The following is a 12500-nucleotide window of genomic DNA, read 5'->3' as shown; positions in this document are numbered from 1 at the left end:
TGAAGTTCAATCTCTTGCTATGGCCAGCAGTTTTCTCTGTCCTTTGATTTCTTTTTTCCTTTCTCCCACCTATATCTTGCCTCCTTCTCTGCCATCAGCTTTTTTCTCTCTTGATCTTTTCCTTCATCAAATACTAAGTTTTCAATATGTGCCCAGCACCTGGCCTCATACCCCCATTACCCTGACCAGTTGTGAGAGAATCACCCCAGTTCAGTTCTCCTTTGCTCCAACCACACCAAATTGCAAGGAAACAACCCTTTCTCAAAGGCATCTAGCATTTCATGAATCACTATCTCCTCTTTCATATCTAAATGTTTCGGAGCATTTTGGGAGTCACTCCAAGGTGACTATGATGTTGCTTTGGAAATATTAAGATATGAATCCTGTAACTCATGTGATAATGACCATTACCATTTGCAGTCGAGCTGTTCTTTACTTCTATCTTCTTTTAGAATCACCGCTGAAAATACCTTCATGGCCCAAGGAGACTGAATATGACATTTATAATAATTTATATATAAGAGACAGTGGAGAAGCTCTGTCTCATAGGAGCTCAGCACAGCATCTCCAGGAACAGTATCTGAGTCCAGGAAGAAGACACCCTATTCAATATTTCTCTTATTTTTTTAGAAAGACATTGTAATGCCATAAAACCAAGAACATTATTTATATCTATTTTCTAAAAAGCACATATTTAGGAATTAGTCTAATCCCAGTTTCAAGTCCCACCCTTTTCTCCAGTCATGCACGTATTTAGACTTTTTATTCTTTTATTAACACAGGGAAAATGAAGACCGTTATGACAGTTAGCAGACATAATTTTAGAGAAATACAACTTCTTATCAAATAAGCCTGCAATAAGTATTTGATGAACAGGGCTCTTCAATATAACTTCCAACACTAATTTAATGAGAAGTATCAAATGAATTTTTTTTATTCTGATATCTCCCATGAGACAAATGATACTTTGCAGGCCTATTTTTAACAAATGAATTATTGACTTAAACTGGCACAATTAATCACAATATAATGGGATCAGGGGATGTTAGGGGCTCATTCATCATAGCTGATGATGAGTACTGAATCTTCCGAGAAATGAAACTCTTTAATCACTCCTAGATTAACAGTTACATGCTTTCAAATTTCAGTCATAGGAAACTGGCAGTGTAGAATAAGGAGCCCAGTGCAGGAGGAGAATATGAAGGAAGCATGCAGAAATTGTTGTCTGCCTTTAGTAATCCAAATCTTGCCAGTACTCTTCAGTGAAGAGGAAAAATGATTTATTAGAAAGGCAGTGGGTGTTAGTGGCTGAAAGCAAGGATGGCAACTAAAATTCTTAGGATCTGGATTTACCTCTTCCACTAAAAATCTGTGTGATGCCTAACAAGTTGCTCAACTTCTCTGAATTTCATTTCCTTCATCTGCAAGATGAATATAATACAATCTCTCAAAGTAAAGTTCCTGTGAAGATCAAATGAAAAAACTTATGTCTTCCTGTTTTGGACAATTAGAAAGCAGAGTTCCTTTCACATAATCTTTATAATTGTTGTATGAAATGTTTCTTTTCTATTGCTAGGATCTATACCCATTAGGTATTTTTGACTATTTTTTAAAAAAAGATATACAATAGAATGTGAAAGCCAAATAAGGAACTCAGAAGGAAAAGTTATAATATATTTGCTAATTCAACAAATATGGCAGTTTCTATCTTTAGCTCCACCAGTATAGAAAGATGAGTAACATGACTTTTGCTCTCCAAGAATTAACAACCACATTGGGTAGACAGACAAGAGACCTCCATCATTTGTGCATATCAAAAAGTAAAAAGGTAAAAACACTTCATGTCTGCAAAAAAACACAAAAATTAGCCAGGTGTGGTGGTGCCTGCCTATAGTTCTAGCTACCCGGGAGGCTGAAGTGGGAGGATCGCTTGAGCCCAGAAAGCAGAGATGGAAGTGAGCCGTGATCATGCCATTGCACTCCAGCCTGGGTAACACAGTGAGATCCTGTTTCAAAGAAGAAAAAAAAGGCAAAGCAAAGAGGATTATTTTTTTTCCCCAATCAGAAGTATGCACATAGAAAATTGAAATGATAGAGAAAAGCTCAACTGCTCCCTTTCCTGTATGTGACTGGTATGGTTTGAATGCTTGTCCCCTCTAAAACGCATGTTGAAATTTAATTGCCATTGTAACAGTATTAAGAGGTGGGATGTTTGAGAGGTGATTAGACCATGACAGCTCTGCTGTCATTGGTCGAATTAATACCATTATAAAGGAATGAGTTTCGTGCCTTTTTGCTCGCTCCAGCTCTCTCTTGTCCTTCCGCCTTCTGCCATATGAAGCAGTAAGAAGGCCCTCACCAGATGCCAGCACTTTGGTCTTGGACTTCCCACATGTAGATCTGTGAGTCAAAACATTTCTGTTTATTATAAATTACCCAATCAGTGGTATTTTGTTATAGCAGCGTAAAATGGACTAAGGCAACACCCAAACTTCTCAGTTTGCCCAATTCAGCACAGATTTATGCCTGTTTATTTTTTTCCCTGATAATTTTTAATAACATCTGCTTTTACTCCCCAAAGTGTCATGGTTTGCCTAATACATTTTTGGTCAACCAAACTTTAACTATGTCTTTTTTCTTTTTTGTTATTGCCAAATATCTACACGTCACATCTTTATTTTCTTTGTCATTGTTATAGCAGTCCGCAGTCTCCCTACCTTTCTGGAGATTGGCATAGCTCATACATACCCTGCCTTCTCCCACTTCCTCCTAATATAGTTAAATAAGAATTCTAAGTTTCCACTTTTGTCTCCACCTGCAACTTCAAACATCATACTTAAACGTTCATATGATATTCTGTAAAGGCTAGTTCTCTTGACTCCCCATTTTAATGATGATAACATTAATATCCCACCCCTCCATTTCTATACTTGCTTCTGTCTCTTAACTATTGCTTGGTATACGTTTTCTTTTATATCATCAGACATGATTTTTCCACTTGATATTTACTGTTTTTGCCTGTGCATATGGTGCTGTTTGTCCTTGATTGCTTTTCCCTAACATTTCCCTTTGGGACTCTCCTCATTCTTCAAGACCTAGGAAAATGCCTGTTCCTTTGTTATGTTTCCATTCAGTATTCCAGCAAAGCCAATTATTTCAGCTTCCACAGATTATAATAGATTCCACTCTACTGAAATCACAACTTTATACTGCACATGCTTCCTACTAAATCTGAGCTCCTTGGGGAATATTTTGGTGTTTCCCAAACCCAGCTTAAATTCTTGGAAGATAGTGACCATTAAATAAATGCTTTTTGTGGGGGTATATATCTGTTTACATATCAGTTAATATAAATTCTAACTCAAACTGGTAGTTGGCTTAAGGCTCCTTGTGTAGTCGCTTACTAAAATAATTCTTACTAAAATACTGATTAAGGTATTAAAATAAGATTTTTCAAAAATACCAACACTTCATACTGACAGATAACATGGTGGCAAATAGTTAAGATAAATAGGGCTGGTAGTGTACAGATGCCCCAGAAATAAGGATTTCAGTCCAGCTAGGGAATCATGACAAACTGAAGGGAAGGGAATATAGAATAGATAGAGAAAGACAGAAGTTATAAACACTAGCAATAATAACATAATAGAGAAGATCTTTTTTTCTCAGAGGTGAATTTTGATATATATCTATAAGTACATAAATACAGTTATATATCTATGTATCTATTTTGATATATAACTATAGATGTATGTATAGCTATATATCTGTATATACATAACTATTTATATCAATATGTATTTATATAGAGATATTCATCATTAGATATATATAGTTCATAGATATATAGTTTTATTTCTATTTTTCACTCTTCGATTTCCATACCAATTAACATAAGATGTGCTAATACCATTTACCTCCTTACATATTCTTAACCTTGTATTTTACAAATATTGGCCCCAAATAGACAAAATGACATGGGCCTTTGGGGACCTTGGTGTCCTCTTTCTGGGAAGACGGTTACTTTAGGTTGTGTGAGGGCTATTTGCATCATACTACGTGGAGCATGATTTTTGTATTATCTTTATTTAAAAGTTAAACATAGTTTTAAAATGTGTGTGTGGATGGCACATTGACAAAGACTGAGCTGTGCTGGATTTTATTATCATCAAGTTGGTTAACCTTTCCTGGAATCCTCTTCCAATTTGGTGATGAATAAAGGAATACCTGCATGAGATTTGGGAGGCGGAAGGTTATGGTGGTTAGTTGTGGTAACAGACTTAGAGGGGTCAGAGAGTTCCCCTTGTCTTTGAATGTTTAGACTCTATATTTAATTCTTCTTTCCAGCTGGTGCATACCTAGACACTTGGCTGTGGATCTGTAGATTTCTTCCATGTATTTCTCCTCTCCATGGCTTCACTCTAATGATGGATGCACTAGGTTTCTCAAAGTAGCTTGTTAATGACTTCTCTGTTCCTCCAAATCCCCTTATCAGACATGCCCTCCTCCCTAGTTCCTCCCACAATTATATACTGTTTAATGGCCACAATAAATCCCTTGTCTACAATTTATAGTTATTCTGCTTATCTGTTTGAAAGTTGATAGACACAGATTTCATTGGAATAGCTGAAAGAATTTTAGAAAATGGAGGAATTGACAGAATTACAATGGTAGTAGAAGACTGTAGCACACATATCTACACCTTTTATAAATCAAATAGAAAAAAATTAAACTAGTTATGTAAGTCCTGAATAACGTAATTAATATGGCTATATGTGTAAATGTGCATATATTGATTTTTGTGTCCTACAGAGAATATTCTTTATTTTCATCATCAATAAAACATTTATGAAATATTGACCTACATTATGTTCCAAAGAAAAACTTAAAAAATAATTATAAAAAGCAAGAACTTGGATCAATGTATAAGCCTTGAGTATTTATCACAGGTGTCAAAGATTATGGTATCATGTGGGACTAGAAAAGATACAAAAGATGGAAGTCAGTATGACTCAATAAGTATCTGTTTAATACTATGGCCCAGGTACTGTGCTAGGTGCTGAGGATTTATGAAGATACATAGGACGTGACTATATATTCCTGGTGCTGACAGTCTGACACAGGGGCCCAAAGGGGAATTCTAAGTAGGCTACAGAGGATGGACCATACTTGGAATTGAAATCAAGCATTGCTTATCCCAGGTACCGTACTTAAAGGTGAGAATAATTTGTGTCAAGGAGTGATTGAAATAAGATTTTTCTATTTATGAAGAAACCAAATAGTGGGAAACCTGAAAACACTTGAATTGCATTCAGTTGACAGTGGAAGCCACTGGTGGCTTGAGATGTTTTGAGAATAGTAACTTCAGGGACATTGCTGTGATTTGAAGGGGTATCTCAAAGTTCATGAGCTGGAAACTTAATCCCCAATGCAACTGTGTTGAGAGGGGCCTTTAAGAGGTGATTAGGCTATGAAGGCTCTGCCCTCATTAGTAGGTTAGTGTTGTTATCTTGGGAGTGGGTTCATTGTCATGAGACTGGATTTGTTATAAAAGTGAATTTGGCCCCTTGTTGCTCTTTCTCACCCAAGTGATGCCTTCTGCTATGATATTGCAAGAAGATCCTCACCAGATGTGGCCCTTTGATCTTGGGTTTCCCAGCCTTCAGAACCACAAGCCATACACATCCCTATCCCCATTCATATAATGGCATTCATTATAAACTACTCAGTCTGTAGTATTCATTACAACAGCACAAAATGGACTAAGACGGGTGTGTAGGATAGATTGGAGTGAAGAGCAGAGCTGGGGATAACTTGGAACATGAGGTTCCACAATAGGAGGGACTTAGTTTATGTTAGTTACAGTAGAAGCAAAAGGAAAGATGGAACTGCAAGTAGAGTTTCAAAAACTTGGGAACTGCTTTAAGACTGGGAGGGAAAAGTAGTCAAAAGTAACATTACCAATTTAAAACCTAGATGACAGTTAGAATGGTGTCAACATTGACAGAAATAGGTTGTATAGTGATTTCCAATTTCTAAAATGTGTTTCCAAACTTTCAAGAAAGATGGGAACTTAAACATATGCCAGTAACTTCTTGCCTCTAGAGTCCCACAAAAATTACCTGTTGGTAATGATGGGGTTTATTTTGCATTGGAAACTAGTGAAGGGTGCAAGGCAAGTTCCAGAAACTTGGGGAACATTTTAATAAAACGTAGGTCAAAATCTACCTTATCTGGCCAACAACCTATGCATTTTCCTGTGTATGAAAGAGAAGTTTGCTAGATAAGTGAACCAAAGAGACTCAATCAAATCTTTTCAATCCCCCAACCCATCCAAGGCTCTGAGCAGTGGAGCTTTTTGTTTGGACATACCGTGGGATGGCCTGAGAAGACATCTGTGTCCCATTGGTTTGTCCGTGGTACCAGTCTGGTTCTAGAGACTGCACCAAGCAATTGGCTGATGACAATTCATAATCCGGCATAGACAACAGAATATGGAGAATGGTCCCTAACAATTTCTGACTGTCTCACCTCACCTAAGAGAAGTTCATCAGTGAAAATACCAAGTCACTCCGAACTTACTACCTTCCAGCCTGGCATGTCCATATACTCCTAATGCTGAAGAATTTCTGCATTGGTAAAGTATAAAACCAGTGTAAATCTGTACCTTTCTCTTTTCTTCTTGAAACTTAAATGAGTTTTTTTTTCTTGTAGGGACTCACAAAATCTATGAGAGAAACCATGTCAGTTCTTAATACTTTATTATTTTCAGCTCTTAACAAGCATATACAAGTCATTTTAAAAAATGCACAAATGGGCCAGGCATGATGACTCACACCTGTGATCCCAGCACTTTGGGATGCTGAGGCAGGCCGATCACCTGAGGTCAGGAGTTTGAGACCATCCATGGCCAACATGGCGAAACCCTGCCTCTACTAAAAATACAAAAATACAAAATACAAAAATACAAAAATTAGCCAGGTGTGATGGTGGGCACCTGTAATCCCAACTACTCGGGAAGCTGAGGCAGGAGAATCTTTTGAACCAGGGAAGTGGAGGTTGCAGTGAGCTGAGATGGTGCCACTGCACTCCAGCCTGGGCAACAGAGCAAGACTGTCTCAAAAAAAAAAAAATTGGGAAATTGCTGAACATTTCTAATGTATATGTTCTACAGTACTCAAGCAGGTATTTCATTTGTGAATTTTTTAAATGTCATAGGGAGGTAACAATATGAAATCATAAAAGACCAAATGAAAAAAAAATGCAAGTATAGACTTTTAAAATGCAAGTATAGACTTTTAAAATGCAAGTATAGACTTTAAAACCACAAGGTAGCAGTGAATGACTAAATGGAGACTGCTGATCAACTGAATCAGTGAAAATGAAGGAAAATCCTAGAAATTCTCCCAGAACTCAAAGGAAAAAAATAAATGGAAGTAGTAAGAGAACTGTGAAAAAGCCTGACTTAGGAAATCCAAAATATTCATAGCAAGGATTGCCCAGAAGAGTAAAGCCAACAGAAATGCTAGAAGTTTTTTGAGAGAGTTCATAGACTACTAAGAGCAATAAACGAAAATCATACCTAGACATGCCTGATTAAATCTAGTATTTAGAACAACTTTCCCTGTCTACGTCTGAGTCTACCTCCCTACTAGCATTCAGCCACCCTATGTTCCTGTTTAAAAATGCCAACATTTTAAATGTGTAAGTGCATCCCAATGACTTAGGTTTGGAAATCAGTTGATAAGTTTAATGCAATTCCAATACAAATTCTAAAATGATTTCTTTAACTTTACAAAGGAATCATAAAGTTCATCTGGAAAGTTTTTGAAACATTTAAAAAAAGAACAATACATATGGAGACATGTATTTCTAGACTTTAAAGGATTTTTATAAAACCACTATAATTAAGTGTGGATGACAATAGAATAGAATAAAAAGATTCTGAAATAGACCATAGTTTGTAATTAATCAAAGGATAAAGATAGTACTTTAAATCAATGAACAGAGATGATTATTGAATAAGTTGTTCTGTAACAATTGGATAACTATTAAAGAAAACAGCTAGATACCTGCCTCATATCACCCACCAAAGGAAATTCTAGATGAAAGAAAAAGATAACCATAAAATATGAAATTACTAATGACCTATAAGAAAATGTAGGTAGGTATCCATCTGACATCACATAAAAGTAAAGTAAGAAATTATAGATGAACACATTGAAAGATTTTAAAACATAAAAAACTCAAAACCCATATTCATCCAAAAACTGTAAGCAAACTTAAAAGATTTATTATTGTGTATTTGGGGATTATTTGCACCACCAAGATAGAGCTATAAATGTATAAATACAAAGCTATCAATGTATTTGAAAAATCAAGAAGAAAAAACAAATTTCATAATAGAAAAATGAGCAAGAAATATAATGAATAGACATTTTAAACACAGGAAGAAATACAGTAGTCAATACATATGTGAAGATAAGTTAAACCTGTACTAGTTTGCTATAGATGCTGTAACAAATTTCACAAACTTGGTAGCTTAAAACAACAAGCCCATATTTTCTTATAGTTCTATAGTTCAGAAGTTTGAAAGTAGTTTCACTGGGTCAACAACAAGGCCATGTTTCCCCTGCAGGATCTAGAGAACAATCCCTTTTGCAGCTTCTAGTGACCACAGGCATTCCGTAGCTTGTGTTCATATCACTTCAATCTCTGCTTTCTATTCAGTGTGTCTAATTTTCTGCTTCCTTTCTCTTTTAAGAATATTTGTGATTGCATGTCAGACCCACCCAGATAATCCAGGATAATCCCTAATCTCAAGATCCTTAATTTAATCACATCTGCAAAAATCAATTTTTCAAATAAGGTAACATTTGCATATTTCAGGGATTAAGACCTGATACTTTTGGAGGTATGTATAGCCTACTACACATAACTAATAATCAAATAAATTTAAACCTATTGATAAAATGTTAATACATTAAGATCTATATTTCATACTGAATGAAATATTTAAAACTATCATTATGATTATATTTTCCTTTTTTTTGTAAAATGTTCAATGGGTGAAACATTTCAAGGTTGCCTGTCTCTAAACAATGAAATGAAAACCCTACACTCAGAGCATTAGCCATATCTCAGTTAACTCTGCCTGAAGATATCTATAAAAAAAAAATTAGATATATGCAAATATATAGATATATTTATTTTAATTTATTTAAAGGTCAAAGACAATAAAACCGGTGTTCGTAAGGGGGCTGGATGATAGAATATTGATAAATTGTTTTTAGAGGGTAATTTGGCAACATATATCAAACTACTTAAAAGAATTTAATCTTTTTTGTTTAGATATTTCTCAAATGAAGGCTATTAAATCTGTGCACAAAGATGATCATTAGAGTATTATTATAGTACTATTTATAATAGTCAAACATTGCAAGTAACCTGAATGTTTAAAATTTTTCATAAAGGTACAATATGCCAAGCATACATTAAAATTCATTTCTTGTGCAAAGTACATGTGACAAAATGCTAAGTATGCAAAGCACAAAAGGCCAAACTGTTTTATTCCAATCTTGTTAAGTATATTTGAAAATGAATAAATGCACACACACAACTGGAAGAACACACTTTATAATATTAGGAGTAGATATTTCTGGATTTCTGAGTTGTGAGATGATAAATGAATTTTCTTTTTATATTTTTCTGTTCTCTCTCTCTCTATATGTAAAATTTTATTTTATTTTTGCAATGAATTTGTCTTTCTTTAATTCTCCTATACCTGTTATACTGAGATCCTAATCTTATAACCACTTAATCACTTGACCAAAGGAGAATGAACTGAGTGGGCAGTGCTGAGAGGAGAGAGGATGATGGTGATTTTAAATTTTTATGCTACTGTGCTAATGGGACATATAGATATAGCTTGTATATGAGCTCTGGACTGTTGGTGTTAGGTCGGGGATAAATGTGCATGGAGAAGCCCTAGAGGAGCTTTGTGAGTTTTCTCACACTACAGAATTTCACTCTGGTATTTGTTCCTATGGAGCCCCCATATTGAGAACCCAGAAGTCTTTCTACTTCCCTCTCCCTGAATGTATGTGCATGTGTACTGGCTGCCTGACCTGAGATTACCCATTTCTCAGATAAAATATTCATACATGAAGATCTATATTTCATATTGAATGAAATATTTAAAATTATCATTATGATTATATTTCCATTTTATCCTTTTTATGTGGAATGTCCAATGGGTGCAAGTTTTCAAGGTTGCCTGTCCCTAAATAATGAAAATTCAAATCCTGTACCCAGATCATTAGACATATCTCAGTTCTTTCTGCCTGAAGAGATTCACATCTATATATAAAAATATATAGAGATATATGTATATATATAGTTATATATGTTTTGTATGTGCATATATGTTATAAATATATATGTAAAAATATACCAATGAATCAGTTTTAGACCATGTGTTGCAAAAGAGAAAGTGGGAGGAAATATGATTCCTGAGGACAGTGAATTATAGAATCATAGACTCCTAGCTCTATGAGAGGTTTACCTTTAGCCTCCGGGAGTGTAATCTTTCCTTCTTTGAGTGAAACTCTTACTGAACTACAGAGTGGCGTTTCGCAATAGCTTCAGAGTTGGATTCTGGGCTCTCAGGGGGAAGTAACAAGAATATAGAAGCTAGCAGATCACAGAGTGCCTGGGCCCTGCTTCCTAGGCAGAGGCCTGGGGAAACAAGACAAGTTCAGAAAGGTGATTTTTACAGAAATTCTTAGAACCCAGAAGAGGGGCTTGAAAATAGCAGAAGGAACCCCAAACATCATAGCTTAAATAAAGTTAAGAGAATGGGGCTGGAGCAGAAGGGGCCATATGAAGATGAACGGATGCCTTAGCATAACCTTGCATAGACCAATAGCCAGGGACCAGGGAGGGAGATGTGTGCTTCAGTGGATGCTGTTCTGTGTAGAGGACATCAAGGGCCAGAAGTCTGCCTCTCACACCTGGGCATTGCTTAATGCTATAGTTTGTATATTTGATTTCCCCAAACCTCCTGTTGAAATGTGATCTGCAATGTTGGAGGTGGGGCGTAATAGGAGGTGTTTAGGTCATGGGGGCAGAGCCCTCATGAATGTCTTGGTGCCATCCTCAAGATAACGTGTCAGTTCTCACTCTATCAGTTCCCTCAAGAGCTGGTTTTAAAAAGAGCCTAGCACCTCTCCACCCACTCTTTCTGGTTTCCTTTCCCGTCATGTGATCTCTGCACATGCCAGCTCCCCTTCCCCTTCTGCCATGAGTGGAAACAGCCTGAGTCCCACACCAGAAGCAAATGCTGGTGCCATGCTTCTCATACAGCCTGCAGAACCGTAAGCCAAATAAACCTCTTTTCTTTATAAATTGCCCAGCCTCCGGTATTCCTTTATAGCAACAGAAATGAAATAAAACCCTTAATCACCTCAAACTTGGGTGCCACCCCAGGGAGGTGGGAGGCAGGAGAGCTAAAATGGCTCAAATAAGTTTCTATCTCCCTAGCTGGATGGAAGCTCAAACTACTACTAACCTAATTTTGTGGACTGGATTCATCCCTGCTGAACCAGTCTGCTGGGTCAACTTTCCAGTGGAAGGCAGTGGGGATGGGCCCGTGAAGAATAGAAGTGAAGCTTTTTTGGGTACTCTGTGCACATCATTGTCTGCTGACTATACGGAGGGAAAGGAGCTGCAGGGCTGGCCCTTGATACCCTTGAGCAAAGCCTGAACAGCTCTGGAATTGAGGCTATTCCTGAATATCTCAAGGGGATCTGGTAGCCAAAAATACCTTTGTTTATAGGCATGTCAGAAAGTTAGAATTGAGAGGAGAGGCCTTGGTTTACAGAGGAGAGGAAATCCAGAGACCCAAATATTGAGCTGGCCATGATTTCATTCACTGGTTCCATTTAACAGCTTCTTGCAACATATGCAGTTTACATTATGGTATCCGGCACATGTAGACTTTGGCTGGGATTATCCTCCTGAGTTCAGAATTTATGATTGTGCAAATAGACATTGAAGTGAAGAGTAGGCATGCCAGAATAAGAAGAGGGGAAAGACTTCATTGTGTCTCTTCTGGGTCATGTTAACTCTGTCCTCACCAGCAGAGGAACAAAAGGCTTTCCTCTCCCCAAAGGGAGGCTGGGCAGGAAATGAATACACTGAGATTCTGCTCTGGGCTTGGGGGAATGTAGCTTCTCACTCCTTTTCTTTCAGCTCCCAGGAGTAGGATGCCTAAGAAGGAAAAGGAGGCTGCTGAGCCTTTTTTGGCTCTAAGAAAATGAAGTCATTTGAGCAAGAAAAATAGCAGACTGGTCATTTAATAGCAGGGCCCAGAAACCTTATAAATACTTCCTCATCAGGGCAACATAGCAATTTACTGCCAAACTCAAAACAGGGTCCTTTGAAGTCAAAGGGAGTTAAAATTGAATTAGGGCTGTGAGCATGTTAGTCAGTTTCACTGA

The sequence above is a fragment of the Pan troglodytes genome, chromosome 7 (genome assembly GCF_028858775.2).
Source record: "Pan troglodytes isolate AG18354 chromosome 7, NHGRI_mPanTro3-v2.0_pri, whole genome shotgun sequence".
NCBI lineage: Eukaryota > Metazoa > Chordata > Mammalia > Primates > Hominidae > Pan > Pan troglodytes.
The sequence above is the reverse complement of the archived record's forward strand: the minus strand, read 5'-3'. Positions refer to the sequence as shown.